Consider the following 18,815-nt stretch of genomic DNA (forward strand, 5'->3'; position numbering starts at 1 on the left):
GGCAAATATTGAGTTAAGCAGAAAATTATTGCATATAATAATAAATGCAAGGATACTGCACAAAAAGCTCGGGGCGGGGGGAGGTGGTTAAAGGTATTGCCTAAGGAAGGCAATAGGAATTAGTTGTGAAGTTGAGAATGGGTGTGGGTGAGGATGAGGCTTCCCAGACAGAGGAAATATTATGGGTGCAAAGGCCCAGAGCAATCAGGGAATTAATTGCAAGTTAATTCCAAGCATCTGAAGTATAGAACTGGAGAGGGTAGGAAGTAGTGGGACTGAAAAGAGGAGTAAGCATCAGATCCTAAAGAACTTTCTGTGCTCTACTCTGGGCCCTATTCTGACAGCAGGGGGATAGAGGAAGATCTTTGAAGGCTTGAATAAAATGACACTTAAAACTATATCTTTTAAAATGCATTTAAGCAATAAAGAAGTAGCACTTTAGGCAGATTTCAAGTTGGCTCCAAAGTGGACATGAGCTTCTTTAAAGGCCCTTCTCATTTCTTCTCCCTCCTATTGAAACTTCTGGTCATTCCAGACTTTCAGACTCTCAGACCATATCTGGGGTCAGGATGGCTTCCTTCCCCTAGGGGCATCAGCTGTCAGGGGTCTGGTCTCCCTACTCTATCTTCCTTTCCTTATCAAAGATGACTGGTGTAGTCTGGAGACCTTGTCCTCTTCTAAAGAGCAAGTTCAGCACATGTTTCTTTGCATGAGCATCTTCTCATGAGGGCTGAGAGGAGGTGAACTTGCACTTACTGAGCATCTTCCCTGTGCCATGTTACAAGCGTCATGTCCAGCGCCTGGCACTGTGCCTGGGACATGGTATGAGATGAATGAAAAAGCCTAATTAATCATCATAACTGGTTCTATCTTGCTCCAATTTAGAGATGAAGAAATTCAAATTAAGGCAATTATTGAGCTTATCCAAGGTCACATAGCTGCTGGGTAGCCCAGTCAGGATTTAAACTGAGGTGGTTGGCTTTCCAAAACCACAGTTTTGTCCATCTATCATAATGTGTCACTCACAGAGATAAAATTAATATGAACTTCAGAAAAGAAGCTACCAGTGTGCATAGTAATATTCTTATGGAAATGATGGAGAAATAGGATGTGGATCTAGGATAATTAAGTGGATACATACCTTGTTTAACAACCACACATAAAGGCACTGATGGATTGGTTATTGTGGGCTCGGAGTAAAGTGTGAAGTAGCTCACCCAATGTGAAGTCCTTAAGCAAGTTCACTTCAGCAATTTTGTTTATGACTTGGGTGAAGATATATTGGTAATATTTATTTAATTTGTAATAATAGAAATGCTGGAAGGATAGCAAGAATGAAAAACAATTCAAAATTCGAAACAGTCTAAAATATTGGATTGAATTCTCTCTGAGGTTTTAATAAGAAAAATTCCATACATACAATGAAGTTGAAAGAATACTACAATGAATACTCATATACCAAGTCCTTAGATTAACAAATGTTAACATTTTACCAGTTTTATTTACATGTCTTAGCAAATATTGAATTTCTTACTATTTGGAAGCAAATCGTAGACCTCATGAAATTTCGCTATTTCATATCTTCTAAAAATACCTTATCTTATACAACTCTAGTACTATGGCTCACACCTAAGAAGATTAGCAAGAATTCCCTCAGATCATAATACCCAATCCACATTTAAATTTCCTCCAAATTTTTTTATTGTGGTAAAATATACACAACGTAAAATTTACCCTTTTGTGTTTTTTTTTTTTTTTTTGAGATGAAGTCTCGCTCTGTCGCCCAGGCTGGAGTACAATGCCACGGATCTCAGCTCACTGTAACCTCTGCCTCCCAGGTTTAAGAAATTTTCCTGCATCAGTCTCCCATATAGCTGGGACTACAGGCATGCGTCACCACGTCCGGCAATTTTTTTGTATTTTTAGTAGAGACGGGGTTTCACCATGTTAGCCAGGATAGTCTGGATCTCCTGACCTTGTGATCTGCCCACCTCAGCCTCCTAAAGTGCTGGGATTACAGGTATGAGCCACCACACCAGCCCCTTTTGGTTGTTTTTAAATGCACAGTTCGTTGGCAGTAAGTATATTGTTATGCAGCCATCACCACCATCCATCTCCAGAACTTTTTCATAATCATTCTCAATTTTTGCTAAAATGAATTTGAAATGAAACTTTGTAGGGAGTACATATGATCTGATACTTGGATGTAAAAACCAACTTCATAAGCATGAGGCCAAGGAGATGGGAATATATCTATAGCATGAGTGAAAAACAATTATGGGTCTTAGCCAACAGGCTCAATTGTGATTGCCAAAGAGTAAGTGCAAACTTAGATTGAAGAATAGTCCTGGATTCAACACTGCCGTTTTCCGCACTGCCCACACTCTACGTACTGTGTCCAGTTCTCAGTTCTATACCATTGGTAGTCAGAAAACTGTTACCAGGAAGATGAAGGGATGTAAGAACATATTGAGAAAAAGAAACACATTTTAGAAAGAGGAAGAAATTGAGTATTTGAGTCTTGGGAAAAACAAAATTAACTCTTTGACTAAGAGATATCTATTAACTGCCTTGTAATAGTAAAGAACAGCCATTTGGAAGGTATCCTTGTTTCTTCTAAAGGTAGGTCACAGACTACTAGAGGAAACTGCCATGGGAGAGACATCAGTTCAAATAGAGTAATTTAATAATAATGGTTAGAGTTGATCAAAAGCATTGCCTTAGGAAGTAGCTAGTTCTCTGACACAAGTGTCCTTCACTGTAATACAGACAGAAGACATCCAAGCACTGAGTGGCTTTTTAGATTAGATGATATTAGTCTAACTACTTTTTATTTGGGATCTTTTTGGTTGCAAGTGACAGAAACCCGAATAATAACTTCTTAGGCAAAAGAGAAATTTTTTGAAAGAATGCTTGAGTAATTGTATATAATCAGTGTTTGAGCTGAACACTGAAACTCAAGGAGGATGGAGCACAATTCTCTTTCTCACTCTCACTCTCACTCTTGCTCTCTTCCTTGTACTTGCTCCACTCTCATTCTAGCTCTGGTTTCTTTATCTCTCAGTGATTCAAAGCAGCCTGGTAAGAAAAAATAAGTTGTTGACTGTTTCTGAATTTTAAAATGCCTAGTTGAAGAATCCTGGTGAAAGACTCTGTGTTGCCAGTCAACTCTGCCAAGAAAAAATGATGATCAATGAATTTACTCAGTTTGCTAAATTGTGAGCTCTTTCAGGTAACAAGGGAGTCTATCACAAAACTTTCAATGCTACAAAAGACAATGGTAAGGTTAAGACCCTGTCCTGCCTTAAATGACATGGACGGTCAGTTCTGAAGGGAAATATCTGTCTGCAGAATCCATGGCAAATTCAAGCTACCCCATAGGAGAAAATGCTTGAAGGTCGCCTGGAAGTACCGCATTCAATGTTGTAGCATATTTGGGAGCCACTGGGAAATCCCTGCCACCCACAGACTGGCCAGGAATGCAGCAAATAAAGTAAGGCTTTTATTTTCTGAGAAAGTATGGGAAAACTGTGAGACAAGGGTAATGGTGCATAGCAGCTCAGGCTCTGCAAACATTTGCACTGTGGCTGAAAGCCAAGGCTAGGGCTTGGAACCTGCAGGACTGTAGATGAGACCCTGGTGTTTTAGTAGAAAAGTCCATTCTTCACTGTACACAAAGGAAAGTTGATCCTCAAGGTGAAATAACAATTCAGTGGCATAAATTTCCTTAACATGAAAGTTCCTCGACTCCCATCTCTTCTTTTTTATATACCACCTTGCCTTTGAGAAATTATGTTAGCTCTGCAGAGGTCCAGTTTGGCTTCCCAGGCATTTATGGTCTGAGAAGTACTCAGGCTTAACTTTGCAGAGGGGGACAGATATCCCCAAATACCAGTTCATGGGGTCATTGCAAAGACACCAATTGAAGAGCTTTCAATTTTAACTTTTGCATTAGTTATTTTTAAATTTGCAGAGTATTTTTGTGGAGTCAGGGTGCCACTATATTGCCCAGACTTGTCTCAAGTGATCCTCCCACTTTGGCTTTCCAGAGTGCTAAGATTACAGGCATGAACCACTACACCTGGTCACATGTATTAGTCTGTTCTCACAGTAGTTTAAAGAACTGCCCAAGACTGGGTAATTTATAAAGGAAAGAGGTTTAATGGACTGATAATTCCACATGGTTGGCGAGGCCTCAGAAAACTTACAACCATGGTGCAAGTGGAATCAAGGACCTTCTTCACATGGCATCAGGGGAGAGAAGAAGCTCGGAAAAACTGCCATTTATAAAGCCATCAGATCTCATGAAAACTCACTCACTATCATGAGAACAGCATGAAAGAAAGTGCCCCATGATCCAATCACCTCTGTCCCTTGACATGTGGGGATTATAGGTCCCTCCCTTGACACATGGGGATTACAGTTCGAGATGAGATTTGGGTGGGGACACAGAGCCAAACCATATCACCATGCATATTAGTTTTGCTGTGAAGTTATTCATTTTTGAAAAAAAATTCTACAAGTTGTAACAGGGAACTAGGGAAGAGAACACAAATATATCACCTGCCCTGGGAGCTAAGCACTCTCTTAGCTGCCCACCTTCCAAATTTCCTAGTCTTATCTGTATTTCTCTCCATCCTTGTAAGGCTAACTTGGAACTAGGCCAGCTCCAGGAAAGTATGAAGCAGGATTCAGAATGAATGTCTGTTGGTACAGCTAATCTGGCTTTTGTACAATCTGCCGTGGAAGTGAAAGTTAGATGATGACGATGATGATGATGAGGATGATGATGATGATGATGACAATGATGAAAATGGGTTGCCCTGCCAACCAGCAAGTGCAGGTGGATCTGTTTTGCTATTCTGAGAACGTTGTTGGAGTGCAGAGGTAACTAATGAAATGAAAGCTAAAGCGTGTGCACACTGTTGCTTCTCTGAAAACCCATAAGGAGAATGTCAAATGTTTGAATGTTTTATTATATTTTATATTTCATAAGATGCTGCAGGGTACAGAAAGAATAAAAAGTAATGGCTCAAAAGTGGAGGAGCAGGAGTGATAAGTCCTAGAATTGAAAATAACCATCACCCTTAGTTACTGTGGGTAAATAATACACTATAAAAACCTTGGGAGGGAAAAGGGCATTGACTCAAAAGAGTATCCCTGACAGTGAATCTAATTAGGTCTACAAAAAAAAAATAAAAACCAGTTGGGACAAATGAGAAACAACCTTACCTTCTTCTCCCAAACAATTATGCCAGAAAAGATAAAAGCGACATCATTTGAGAGAATTTGCTACAGACTATAACAGTGGCTGCAGTGACAACAAAAACATTCTTGCCTCATCATGAGTTATTGATGAAGCCTATGTCTATGACAAATGTGCCTCATGAAAGCTACGGCATTTCAAAATAGATGCTTTTCCCCTACTGCATCTTTTAATACAGAACACATAATCTATTGAAGATGTATGCAAGTTCATGCTCAGAGTAACTAAGAGTGAGTCCTGCAGGATTGGGATATGGAACGCAGGCCACTGCTTTTCCTTCGTAGCCTTCAGGGAGTCTCCAAACATTTTAGTATGTATCTGTGTGAATATGTTTTAGAAGGTGGGCTTCTAGGAGTGGCAATATGTCTTTTTAGGTTGCTCAGCAATATGATTTTTACACGACTACTTGAACTTTGGAAATGGAGAAAACCATTTATAAAATGTGGGAAGACATTTCTTTTTTCCTTAAAATATGTATTTCTCAGCACAAATGGCTATTTGTTGGTCAAATTGAGCAGAATGTGTGTGAAGAGTATTGCCCCAGCTTCCTCAGGGAGAATGAAGTAGAGTATGCAATTTGTGAAGGCAGTGTTTTCACATCTTTTTGATTATGACTCACACTTAACGCATTTTACATCTTTTACATTATACCCGAAATATGTATAAGCACATGCACGCACACACACACACACACGTGAAGCAACGATTTCATGAAACAATAATTACCCTTGAATGTTTTCCACTCTTCTCTATTCTTTCTTTCTTCTTCCTTTTTTTTTCTTTGCTATATGTTAAATTTTTTGTAGCTTGATGCCTGAAAAACTCTGAATTCAAGGACACCAGAGCACATGTGCTCTGTCCAACAGGTTGACGATAAGCTCTTAGAGGGTAGAGGCATCTCTAGTGCCTAGTGTAGGATTTAACGCATTATGGGTACTAAACACATGTTGGTTTAGGTCTAATAAGGTCTACAAAAAATTATTATCAACACCATCCTCTAATTATTTGACCTTGGGCAAGTCGTTTAACTTCTCTGCGCCTTGGTTTTCTCACCCATGAAAAGATACTACTAGTACTAACCTCTTGGCTTTGTTGTGAGATGAGAGCATCTAGAACAGTGCTTGCCACATAGTTAGCTATCATTTTTATTGCTTATGCTATGATTAAAGACTCCGTGGCAAATGTTGTCAATTATGGCCAACTTACTTAGCCATTATCTCATTTATTCATTTCAGCAGTGCCTCTTAAGTTCCTTGAACAATGCTAAGCATTTTACATTCATTTCTTTTGTTATCTTCTTAACAACCCTATGAGGCAGGGACTACTAGTGTCAGTTTACAGATTAGGCTTATAAAGGTGAGCTGTTTGCCTAGCATAACACGTAACACATAGTTCTTGACAACAGGGCTATATGACTCCAAAGCTTGAGCAGTTATGGTGAGGGAAGGGGAGTGGGGCCAAAGGTATTTCAGGCAGATGATATGCCAATTGCAGAAGTCCAGGGAATGATCCTAACACTATTTCATATATGTTCCTTCCCTCTGATTTTTGTAAATACTGTGAATTCGATAAGTTGCACAAAAGGTAGAAAAGGTTCATATCATTTTCAGCATAGAAAAGAATAAGGGAAGTACAGGTTTACAGGCATATTTTGTTTTTGTGGGCTTCCCTTGTGCCTTGCTTCATTGTGATTTTTTACAAATTGAAGGTGGTGGCAACCCTGTGTAGTGAGGCTATTGGTGCCATTTTTCCAACAGCATTGCTCACTTTGTGACTCTGTGTCAGCCTGTTTTAACAATAAGGTATTCTTAAATTATGGTATATACATTGGTTTTTTTAGATGTAATACTACTGCACACTTAATAACTGCAGCATAGTGTAAACATAACCTTCATATGCTGTGGGAAACCAAAAAAATTGTGTGACTCACTTTATTACAATATTTGTTTTATTGCAGTGACCTAGAAACAAATCTGTAATGTCTCCAAGGTATGCCTGTTGTACTAGTTCATTTTCATACTGCTATGAAGAAATACTCGGGACTGAGGAATTTATAAAGAAAAAGAGGTTTAATGGATTCACAATTCCACATGACTGGGGAGGCCTCACAATCATGGCAGAAGGTGAAGGAAGAGCAAAGGCACTTCTTACATGGTGGCAGGCAAGAGAGCATGTGCAAGGGAACTGCCCTTTACAAAACCATCAGATCTCATGAGACATTCACTATCACACAAACAGCATTGAAAAACCCAACCCCATGATTGAATTACCTTCCACTGGGTCCCTCCATGATATGTGGGGATTATGGGAACTACAATTCAAGATGGGATTTTGGTGGGGACACAGTCAAACCACATCATTCTGCCCCAGTCCATCCCAAATCTCATGTCCTCACATTTCAAAACCAATCATGCCTTCCTAACAGTCCCCCAAAGTCTTAACTCATTTCAGTATTAACTCAAAAGTTCACAGTGTAAAGACACGTCTGAGACAAGGCAAGTCTCTTCTGCCTATGAGCCTATAAAAGCAAAAGCAAGTTAGTTACTTCCAAGATACAATGGGGGTACAGGCATTGGGCAAATACACCCATTTCAAATGGGAGAAAATGGCCAAAACGAAGAGGATACAGGCCCTATGGAAGTCCAAAATCCAGCAGACAAGTCAAATCTTAAAGTTCCAAAATGATCTCTTTTGACTCCATGTCTCACATCTAGCTCATGCTGATGCAAGAGTGGGTTCCCATGGTCTTGGACAGCTCCTCCCCTGTGGCTTTGCAGGGTACAGTGCCCCACTCCTGCCTGCTTTCATGAGTTGGCATTGAGTGTCTGTGACTTTTCCAGGTGCACAGTGCAAGCTATCATTGAATCTACCATTCTGGGGTCTGAAGGATGGTGGCCCTCTTCTCACAGCTCCATGAGGCAGTGCTGCAATGGGGACTCTGTGTGGGGTCTCCCACCCCACATTTTCCTTCTGCACTGCTCTAGCAGAGGTTCTCCATGAGAGTGCCACCCCAACAGCACACCTCTGCCTAGACATCCAGGCATTCCCATTTCGCCTCTGAAATTTAGGTGGAGATTCATAAACCTCAATTCTTGAGTTCTGTGTACCTGCAGGCCCAACACCACATGTAAACCACCAAGGCTTGGGGTTTACACCTTTTGAAGCAATGGCCTGAGCTGTATGTTGGCCCCTTTTGACCATGACTGGGGCACAGAGCACCATGTCCCGAGACTGCACAAAGCAGCAAGACCCTGGGCCTTGCCTACAAAGCCATTTTTTTCCTCTTAGGCCTCTGGGCCTGTGATGGGAGGGGCTGCCATGAAGACCTCTGACATGCCCTGGAGACATTTTCTCCATTGTCTTGGTGATTAACATTTAGCTCCTTGTTACTTATGCAAATTTCTGCAGCCAGCTTGAATTTCTCCTCAGAAAATGAGTTCTGTTGTATAATCAGGCTGCACATTTTTCAAACTTTTTTGCTCTACTTCTCTTTTAAATATAAGTTTCAATTCCAAACCATACTTTTGTGAATTCATAAAACGGAATGCTTTTAACAGCACCCAAGTCATCTCTTCAACACTTTGCTGCTTATAAACTTCTTCCACCAGATACTCTAAATCATCTCTTTCAAGTTCAAAGCTCCACAGATCTATAAGATGGGGCAAAATGCCACCAGTCTCTTTTCCAAATTGTAACAAGAGTCACATTTATTCCATTTCCCAAAAGGTTACTCATCCCCATCTAAGACCATCTCAGCATTGACTTCATTGTCCCTATCACTATCAGCATTTTGGTCAATGTCATTTAAGAAGTCTCTAGGAAGTTCCGACTTTCCCACATTTTCCTGTCTTCTTCTTAGCCCTCCAAACTCTTCTAACCTGTGCCTGTTACCCAGTTCCAAAGTTGCTTCCACGTTTTCGAGTATCTTTATAGCAATACCCCACTCTACTGGTACCAATTTAGTGTATTAGTTCATTTTCATACTGCTATGAAGAAATACCCAAGACTGGGTAATTTATAAAGAAAAAGAGGTTTAATGGGCTCATAGATTCCACATGGCTGGGGAGGCCTCATAATCATGGTGGAAGGCAGAGAAGTAGCAAAGGCACATCTTACGTGGCGGCAGGCAAGAGAGCATGTGCAGGGGAACTGCCCTTTATAAAACTGTCATATCTCATGAGACTTATTCACTATCATGAGAATAGCAGGGGAAAAACCTGCCCCCATGATTGAATTACTTTCTACCAAGTCCCTCCCATGACGTGTGGGGATTATTGGAGCTACAATTCAAGATGAGATTTGAGTGGGGATACAGCCAAACCATATCACCTGTACTTCTTTCTGATTTTCCATACAACTACTTTCTTTGGAAGCTGCTTGTCTTCAACACTGTGGGTGTGGTACTTCCTTGGTGGCAGGATAGAGTCAGACAAAAGAAATTAAAGCTCCAAATTTGACAGAGGCCAAGGAAATGTGGCAAAAGGTAGGTTACCTAAAAAGCAAGAATAAGAGATACCCAGGGTAAAATGGACAAATCTTAGACAATGGTGTACCAAGTAAATAAGAACACATAAACAGATAAGCTTTTGAAACTGGTGATATCAGGGAATGTAGGCTGGACTGGTAATGCCAATTGCCTGGGGATGGTTTTATTTGCCCAGGTGCCACTTTTGAAGGGGTAGGGCTGTCCTATCCTTGGTTCAAGCCTTGAATTTTGGAACCCAGCTTCCAATAATCGTGGCAGTTGCAGCCATTGTGTTCAGTGGCTTGTGGCTCTTTCTTCAAATAAAATTCTATTTCTTATTAATTATAACTTACTTGCTTATTAAAAATTTCTTTTCAAACTTAGGTCATAGAAGTAAAGTACATTTATTGCGCCTCCTCTCTGGTGTTCCAAGACTAGATTTGAAAAGCAATTCATTTTTGTTTGTCTTGGAGGAGACAAAGGGCTCTCTACCTGTTAAACATCACAGTTGGCATCACAGGATAAAAAGTCACTCTTTCTGCCACATGGCTTGGTCTCTGAAGGAAATGGTCGAGGCATTCTTAACTTATTAACTGGACGATTTGATGAGTGAGAAACCCTTTCTTGTAGAATGGGAATTTCCTTTTTAGGGATGTACTTATTACAACCTTTTCACCAAATCTGCCTATTGCGTATTTTGCTGGACTTCCTGTTGCATCTCTGACCCATCTCAGATTATGTCTGTCCCTCCTTGGAACAGATAAAGGCCCTTTGTTAGAAAGGACTCCCATGATTTGGTGGCTTTTACACACCAGAGAGCTCAGCTACTGTCTACCCCCCACTCTCCATTTCCTTGGATGCTTCCAGGCAGCCTCTCATCATCTCTATCAAGCTACCAAGTATACACACAAGTATGTGTGCACATATTTGAAATATTAGGCCTGTACACCATGGACCATGGGTACTGGCCTTAACAAACCACTTGTATTGAGTGAATAATAGTCCAGCTTGCCAGTACTTTATATTATCATATAAAATTTATGATATATTATCATAAATATCTGAGGAAAAAGAGGTATTTCTTATATTAAAGGAGCATTCTCCTTTGGTCAGGAATGGCAGGCTTGGAACAGAAATTCCTGGACCGTTCTTTGAATTATGTGCTCAGCTCTGACTCTCCTTTCTACCGAGGGCCACCTCTCTCTTAGCTGGAAACTCATGGAATCCCCTCTGCTTTGTAAAGTCTTTTACCACTGTTTGCTGTTACTGTTAGCAGTTTTATTCTGTTAGGCCCTCTGAGCTGATATTTCTACCTGGGAAACGACTATTTCTCTCCAGTTGTCTATCGTCTGTTCTGCTAACCTCTAGTATGTCACTGAACAAAGTTGTATGCAAATGTGTAAGTCTACCAAAAGGCTTTGAGAATTAAAGGACATTGCAATGACTCAGGAAAGTTTGCACAATTCTCCTTTAAATATGACATTTACCATAATCCTACTCATTTAAGGGAAAAGCATTTGAAAGCTAAACCCTTCAGAAGGTGTTCTTTCTAGCAGATTTTCTCAACAACACTGTCAACACTTTGGGCCAGATAATCGTGTGTTGTGGGGGCCATTCTGTGCCTTGTAGGATGTTTAGCAACATCCCTGGTCTCCACTCACTAGATGCCAGTAGCACTTCCACAATGACAACCAAAAAATGTCTCCAGACATTACCAGATGTCTTCTGGGGGTCAAATATCCCCTCTGTTTGAGGAACACTGCCCTCTAGAACCTTGCTCTTCAAAATGTGGTCTGAAAACCAGCAGCATTGACATTAGCAAACTTGTTGGAAATGCAGAATCCACCTGAACCACAGGTGTACCTAATAAGAATCTGCATTTTAACAAGAACCCCCTGGTGACTTATATTCAAAACCTTAAACGCTGTGAAGCCTTGCTTCTCTCAGAGCTCCTTTTCATCTTTCCTGACAAATTACCACCTTTTGGGAAATTCCTCAAGCTGCTCACAGGTATTTGTGTTGACTCAAGACCTACAGCCTCACTGCTTCCTTCCAGCAGTACCTGTTGTGTTGGACCCCTGTTAACTACAACAGGGATGACACCAGGTTCAAGAAGCCGAAGAAGAGATCCAGAGCCAGTGAGTGAAACATAGGGTGTATTTGAGGGAACTTGCTTACAGGGTTGTCCAGTGTCAGTGGGCTGGACAGGAGAACTGCTCCCACTTATAAAAAGCATGCAGTTTATATACATAGTGTCTTCACTTAGCTCCCTCCCCGCAGTAACCTCCATGTGGTAACCCTCATTTCTTAGGATATTGCTGTCAGGTGTCTACCACACAGCACCTTTCCTCAATTCTGGTTATATACAAGCATATATAATTTCTCTCTTGTTTCAATATATATATACTGGTTTTTATGTTGTTGTTCCCTAGTCTCAGCCCTATGCTTTTATTCTATGAAGTTGGGCCTTCCTGGACTGGGTATTCAGGCTGTAATAGTGCTCTAGAGGCTCTAGAATAATATTCCACAAGATGACCCTGGGCTGAGGAGGGAAAAAGGAATTTGGGTCTTTAAGTCTGCAGAAACAGCTGAGGTGGTACTGACACTGTGTGTGTGGCCACTTTGATGTTTCCTTGCTTGCGGCATTTGAAAGGAAGCCTAGAGTGACTTTGTATTTAAGATTATCAGCGTTCATCAATTAGTATTACCCATGATAACTCATGAGATTCAGAATCTATGAACTGACATGAAAACATCGAAAGTCTGTTAGTCTGATGCCACTGACACTCTTCATTTCCACTAGTCTTTAGATGTTAGAATCCAATATCATTGCTTAACACTCACAATGAATTAATTTATATACTTGAGTACTATACTACTGTTGCTAATATACCTGCATTATTTTGACACTGAATGTCCAAGTTTCTTTTAAAATTATTGTTTGGTTATCTAGTCTATGTTATTAAAATTCAGAACTGGGACAAAACTTCCACCCACTTTTATATACTTATGCTCTTTGTATCTCAATTCATAAGTGGTTTTTTTTAGCAATTAAAGGCAACCCGTTGCTGGGCATCCCAGCTACTTGGGAAGCTGAGTTGGGATGATTCCTTGAGCCCAGTGTTTAAGTTGAAGACTAATCTGGGCAACATAGTGAGATCCTATCTTAAAAAATAAACAAACAAAAGAAAAGAAAAACAGCAACTATTGGGTATCACACATGTGTCAGTCCCTGAGAGACAATGTGAAATTGTGAGCCATATAGTTATAGATTTAACAGGGCTGGGTATAAGGAGAGACAAGCAAGGTACCTAGGACACAGACACACTTTCCTGGGTTTCTGCAAGTGCTGACTCTAGTCCTAGACCTAAGACCTAGTATTTTCAATCTGCCTGTGGTATGTTTTCCTCTAAATTCATTTCTCTGTCACTGAAATCTTGGTAACAACTAATTTCTCCGTTATTTAAATTGTTTCCTAGACTCAACTCCATGCTTTTATTCCATGAAATTTGGTCTTCCTGGACTCCTATATCTAATGGAGTCACTCCAGTAACTTGATGATTGGGAAAGATATAATTCAAGAGAACAGACTTGGAATTTTGTTTCCCAGATCTATTACCCACATGTGCCAGTTGCCAATTTGTTACCTTCTTAGTACAAATTCACCCTCCCGTGTACTTCATTTTGAAACTGAATCTGGATCCTATAAAAATGTCTCTTGTGCCAGTAATCTCCAGGTTAAGCTTTATCAGTAGAGGATGCTGGAGGAACTCTGCATGAGCACCTTGTTCCATTGCTTTTCTTCTGGCTTCTACAATGCAGTGTCCAGCAAGCATCCTCACATGGGAGACCAGAGAATGCACATTCTCCAGCAAGTCTTACTGGCACTCCTGCCAGCATCTTTCTAGTGAGTTCTGCCAGCACCTCAGTGGGCAGCTTTCAGTGAGTTTCACCAGTACCCCAGTGGGCAACTCCCTTGACAGTGCAGTGAGGGAGACTCAGTACTGTCCATCCCCAACATGTTTCCCTGACACCCCAACTCGTTGTTTCCTGCTTGTCAATCCCAGCCTATGACTCCTCAGTGTCATCCAGTGGGCCACACCCTCTCCAACAAGCTATAGATCTCAGTCTTGGTGGGGGTGGCATAGAGGCTTCTAAGTTTGTTTCTTCCTTGAGTATTCTCAATATGGTCCAAAAGGGATTCACAATATGGTCCAAAAGAGATATATTAAAATGTGATCTTACTCTATTTTTAGAAGTCGTCTGAAGGAGATACAGGACCATCAATGGTTTGAATGTGTCCCCTCCAAAATTCAGGTATTCCCAATGTGATAGTATTGAAACAGTCTTGTTATCTGAGGCATCACCTGGAGTTCTTCATCATAACTGAAGAAATCAAGGAAAGTGGACTCCAAGGGTGAAGTTAGAGCAGAAGTTTAATAAGCGGAAGGAAGAGAGAAAGCTCTCTGCCACGAGAGGGGTCCCGAAAGAGGGTTGCTGCTTTACAGTTGAATACAAAGACTTTTATAAACAAGCTAGTGGGGAGAGGTGTTTCCTCTACATAAGGTGCAAACCCATTAGGACTAGGTATGTCATTTGTATAAGATGTGAATTCCCAACAGCCCCCACCCTGTTCTTCTAGTGTGCATGTGGGCTCTTGGCTGAAGTTACTCCATGTTGTTTAATCTCCCTTCTTGCACGTGGGTTAGGGGATGGGATTCTCCATTGCGGATGTGCCTGGTCCAGTGTAGCTCCTCTTATGTGTGCAGCTGTAGACATGTTCCAAGCAAACCTTCCACCTGTGTAAGCTTCCTTACCTAGGTATATCTGAAAAAAGGAGAAGAATGTGCCCACTGAGGCCCATTGTGTTTACGTGAGGCTTGCTGGTTTTACAGAAGACCTTATTTTATGCTGGACCTTGCTTTCTTATCTGTGCTTGCAGCTTGGTCTTTCAGGCTGTCCCTTCTGTCAGAAAAGAAATTCAAATCAGGACTTTGCCCTAGCTATCTGCCTAACTGATCCTATCCTTTCTTCCCTGTTGGTACTAAGAAGTGGGGTTTTAAAGAAATGATTAGGCCATGAAGGTTCCTCCTTCATGAATGGGATTAGGTACCCTTATAAAGGGGCTTGATAGAGGGAGTTTGGCCCCCTTGCCTTCTACAATATGAGAACACAGTATTCCTTCTCTCCAGAGATGCGGCATAAGGCACCATCTTGGAAGCAGAGAGCAACCCTTACCAGCCAACCCAACCTGACAGTGCCTTGATCTTGAACTTCCCAGCTTCCAGTACTGTGAGAAAATAAATTTCTTTTCCTTGTAAATTATGGCATCTCAGATATTCTGTTGTAGATGCCCAAAACAGACTAAGACACGGTCCTTATTGGGTCCACTGTCCATTTCCTTGTAGATAGTTTAGAAATGGTCTTAGAGCAGCTTGGAAGTAATGAAATGCTAATTGAAAGGTGCAATGCAGCAGTAAGTCTTTGTTAGTATAGCTTATCTTCCTGGGCCCTTGCCCTCTTACTATTTCCTCTTCTTTAGTTCTAACCATACTACAACTACTACCAATATTTGGACTCTGTTTATCTACATTTGAGTCTCAGGCTTTCCCTGAAATGATGTATATCTCTATCTATCTATCTATCTATCTATCTATCTATCTATCTATCTATCTATCTACCTATCTATCTATCTATCTATCTTTATCATCTATCTATCTAAATGTAAATATAGATATACACCAGGATCTCCCTGGAGGAATAAAACAGATTCTCACTTTTTTCTTTGGTTTTTATTTTTAGTTTTTATTTTGACAATTCTCAATCACTGGAATTGCCTTTGTACATGACTTTCTGTGCTCAGTGTAGGGTCTTTTTGAAAAAGTGCTTACTTATACCCAGGATTAATGTTTTCCTGACTAATCTTTCTGAGATTGATAGCAACCACATTGCTTATTAGCCTTAATGGGAAAGTAAAATGTTTCTCCATTTCTCAACTATGATTTTCCTATCAGCTGGGTCAAGAGGCCATCTGACATAGGAGGAGTTTTTGAATACTAACTTATACAGGACACTCATTGGCTTGAAAATATACATTAGCATTACTGTGTCCTTAATTCTGAGTTTAGATATAGCTGAAATATAGGGAACATTAATATATTTAGTTTGCATGCATAGAGACAGGTTTTTTAATACTCAGTATTCATATTTATGAAAAATAAACTACACATCAGCATTTGAGCCAATGGCCTAACCCAGATTTTTAGCAGTGAAATACTACAACACCGATTTCTGATTCATACCCTTCATAAACAGGTCTCACGCCTCCCAATGTGGTTTTGGTAAGCATCTTTTTCATTATTTCATTTTCCTGTCGATAGAATTGGCATTGAATTATATTTTGGGGTCCATACATGGGCTGCACATATATAAGCTGCAAAGTGTTATTACCAATGATAGACACACTGAACTTTGAGGGTTGATAACTCTCTAAGCTGGCATACTAAGTTTCATACAGCTTATCAGGTAAAGTTTGATTTAACAAGGTGGCTTTCACAATTGACTATGTTTCTCACTCTAAACTTTTCCATGAATATTTTCATTTGCACCTTGAGGGCTGTATCTCAGCATCTCGAAGTGCCTTGTGTTATCTATCACTATTACACTGTCACCCGAGAACAAGATAAATGTTCCGTATAGACTTATTTAATACAGATATTCTATTAGAATATATTTTTAAATACTGTGTCGTTTATAGACTGTGAAGATATAAAATAAGCAGATTTTTTCCCCTATCTTTGTGGTCAGCAGCTTCATTCACTGATTTTTGCATCTTAGTTATACTTTAGCAAGTAACAACAATAAAAAACTCCATGTCAGATAAAAGCAGCCTGAAAATGGTACCTTCTTACTGATGGCATTAGTGATATTACGGAACACAATTCCTGTGTTTTAAAAAACAATGGGGCTTGTTGTGGAATTGAGCTTCCCAGAGAGTGCCACATGACCACAGGCTATTAATTATACAGTTTTATTGTTATCTTTTGTTCAGAACAATAGTGCTCTGCAGGTCCTGTGGAACTTTTCTCCCATACGATCATGTCAGGTTTTGATTAAGCATCATTATATACAGTTCATTAACAATGTATGTTAAAATGAGTTTTTGATTGAGCATTTTTATTGGTCATTTACCATAATTGATGAATTCTGCTGCAATTTCACATAGAAAATTTGCCAGGACAGTAACAGTATTTTTCATTATGTATCATTATGCTTTCCCCGCCCCCCAAAAGAACACAAGTTTCCTCCAAAAAAAAAACTAAACTAAAATATTAGATATTGATCCATTGCAAAGGCAGTTGCTCTTTCCATAGTTCATTCAGGAAGGACATAAACTGGTAATATTGAATAGGAATGAGAAAAATTTGTAAACTTAAATAATTTTATTAATGTTGCCCTTTTTCTCCTAGTGCCCAAGTCATTCTTTAGGGAAGTAAATAATCTTTTTCAAGTTGGTAAGTGTCCCTTCAATGTAGTATTAAACCTGAGTTGTTTACCTGGATTCTCCAATATCGTATTAGCCACAATATTCACTGCTTCTGTTTTTAATCTTTTAAAAAACCCTTTAATCAAAGAGTTAAAAATAGTTTGGCAATAAATTATCTGATTACTTTTGGGAATGCTCTTGTTAAAGAAATGGTAAAAATGTCTTAGAAATTATTTAATACATTAGTAAAAACTGCCCTGGAATATTTTGATGGTGAATTATTGTCACTGGAGGTATTCAGGCGTGGCTACATAGCTACTTGCTGAGAAGGAGAAAAGGACAAAATAGATAATCTTCAATATTTCTTCCAATTTGAATCTTCTATAAACTACTCGTATAATAACAGCATAAGACATAGGCCAAAGGGAGAAAAAGAACTGGCAAAGAAGTGTGAATAGTACTGCCTGGTCTCAGGTGGTTACTTAACTTATCTTGGCTTCAGCTACTCTATCCGTGATAATGAGGAAATTGGATAAGATGGCCTTAAAGATTTTTTTCCTACTGTAATATTCCATGTTTCCCTATTTTACCAATGGTTGAGTAGTAAATTAAAGTCTTCTAGGAGACTATTTTTCAATTGGGAAAAACTAGACACTTGAGGCAATAGAGCCTACTAACAAATACTGGCAAATTTATAAAATTTCAGTGAATTGACAGTTTGGCTATCTATTGTATTTATTACACTAACACATATTCCTGCTTCACCTAACTTTTTGTATAATTTTTCTCCTGCTGAAATTGTGAATAATATACACATTCAGGAAAAAAGCTTTCTCTTCATGATTGTCTATTTTCTTTTTTCAAAATAACAGTTACTGCTGCCTCTGGAAGCTTCTATGAAGTGGAATATACTTTGTCATTGTCATCATAGAGAAAGGGTCACATTAAAGTTTTAGTTGCTGAGCATGGGTTATTTTTTCAGGAAAGGAAGAGCTGGTCATTGTTTACTTATCTAAATATCATCTATTGATGTCATTGTCCTTCTGTATCTGTTTTCCTCTTTTCTACCCTGGGTAAAATATAAGGCCTATTCGCTTACAAATATATGTCTAACTCTGTGGTGAAATCAGGTCGATGGGGCGGTTAGAAATTAGCCAACCAACCATTTTTTTGAGGGTCCCAAAGTATTAAATATTCTGGAACTTAAAAGAAAAGGAATCCTAAATGTAAAGTCCATATTTTAATATTTTTATCTATTACAGAACTCTACTTTCTCTTTTTATTTCTCTCTCTCTTAATATCTTATCTCTTTAAACTGCATGGTACCACTAAGGAAAAAAAATGTGCCAGAAATTTACTGGCTTATAATTAATTTGATCACTATTCACTTTATGACATTGACTGGATCATACTTCCTCATTAACCTGTATCTCAGAATTAATTGCTACCTCAAGTGGTGGCCATGTAGGACACTGTCTCACTCTCCCCTGTCTTCTTACCTTGATCTTCTTTCTATTTCAGTGGGGAAAAAAATATGAGAAAATATAGTGTGAAGAAAACAAATCCATTGTAACATTAGGCTTATGGATCAAGTTTGA

Source organism: Macaca mulatta, chromosome 5 (assembly GCF_049350105.2).
Source record: "Macaca mulatta isolate MMU2019108-1 chromosome 5, T2T-MMU8v2.0, whole genome shotgun sequence".
Lineage (NCBI taxonomy): Eukaryota > Metazoa > Chordata > Mammalia > Primates > Cercopithecidae > Macaca > Macaca mulatta.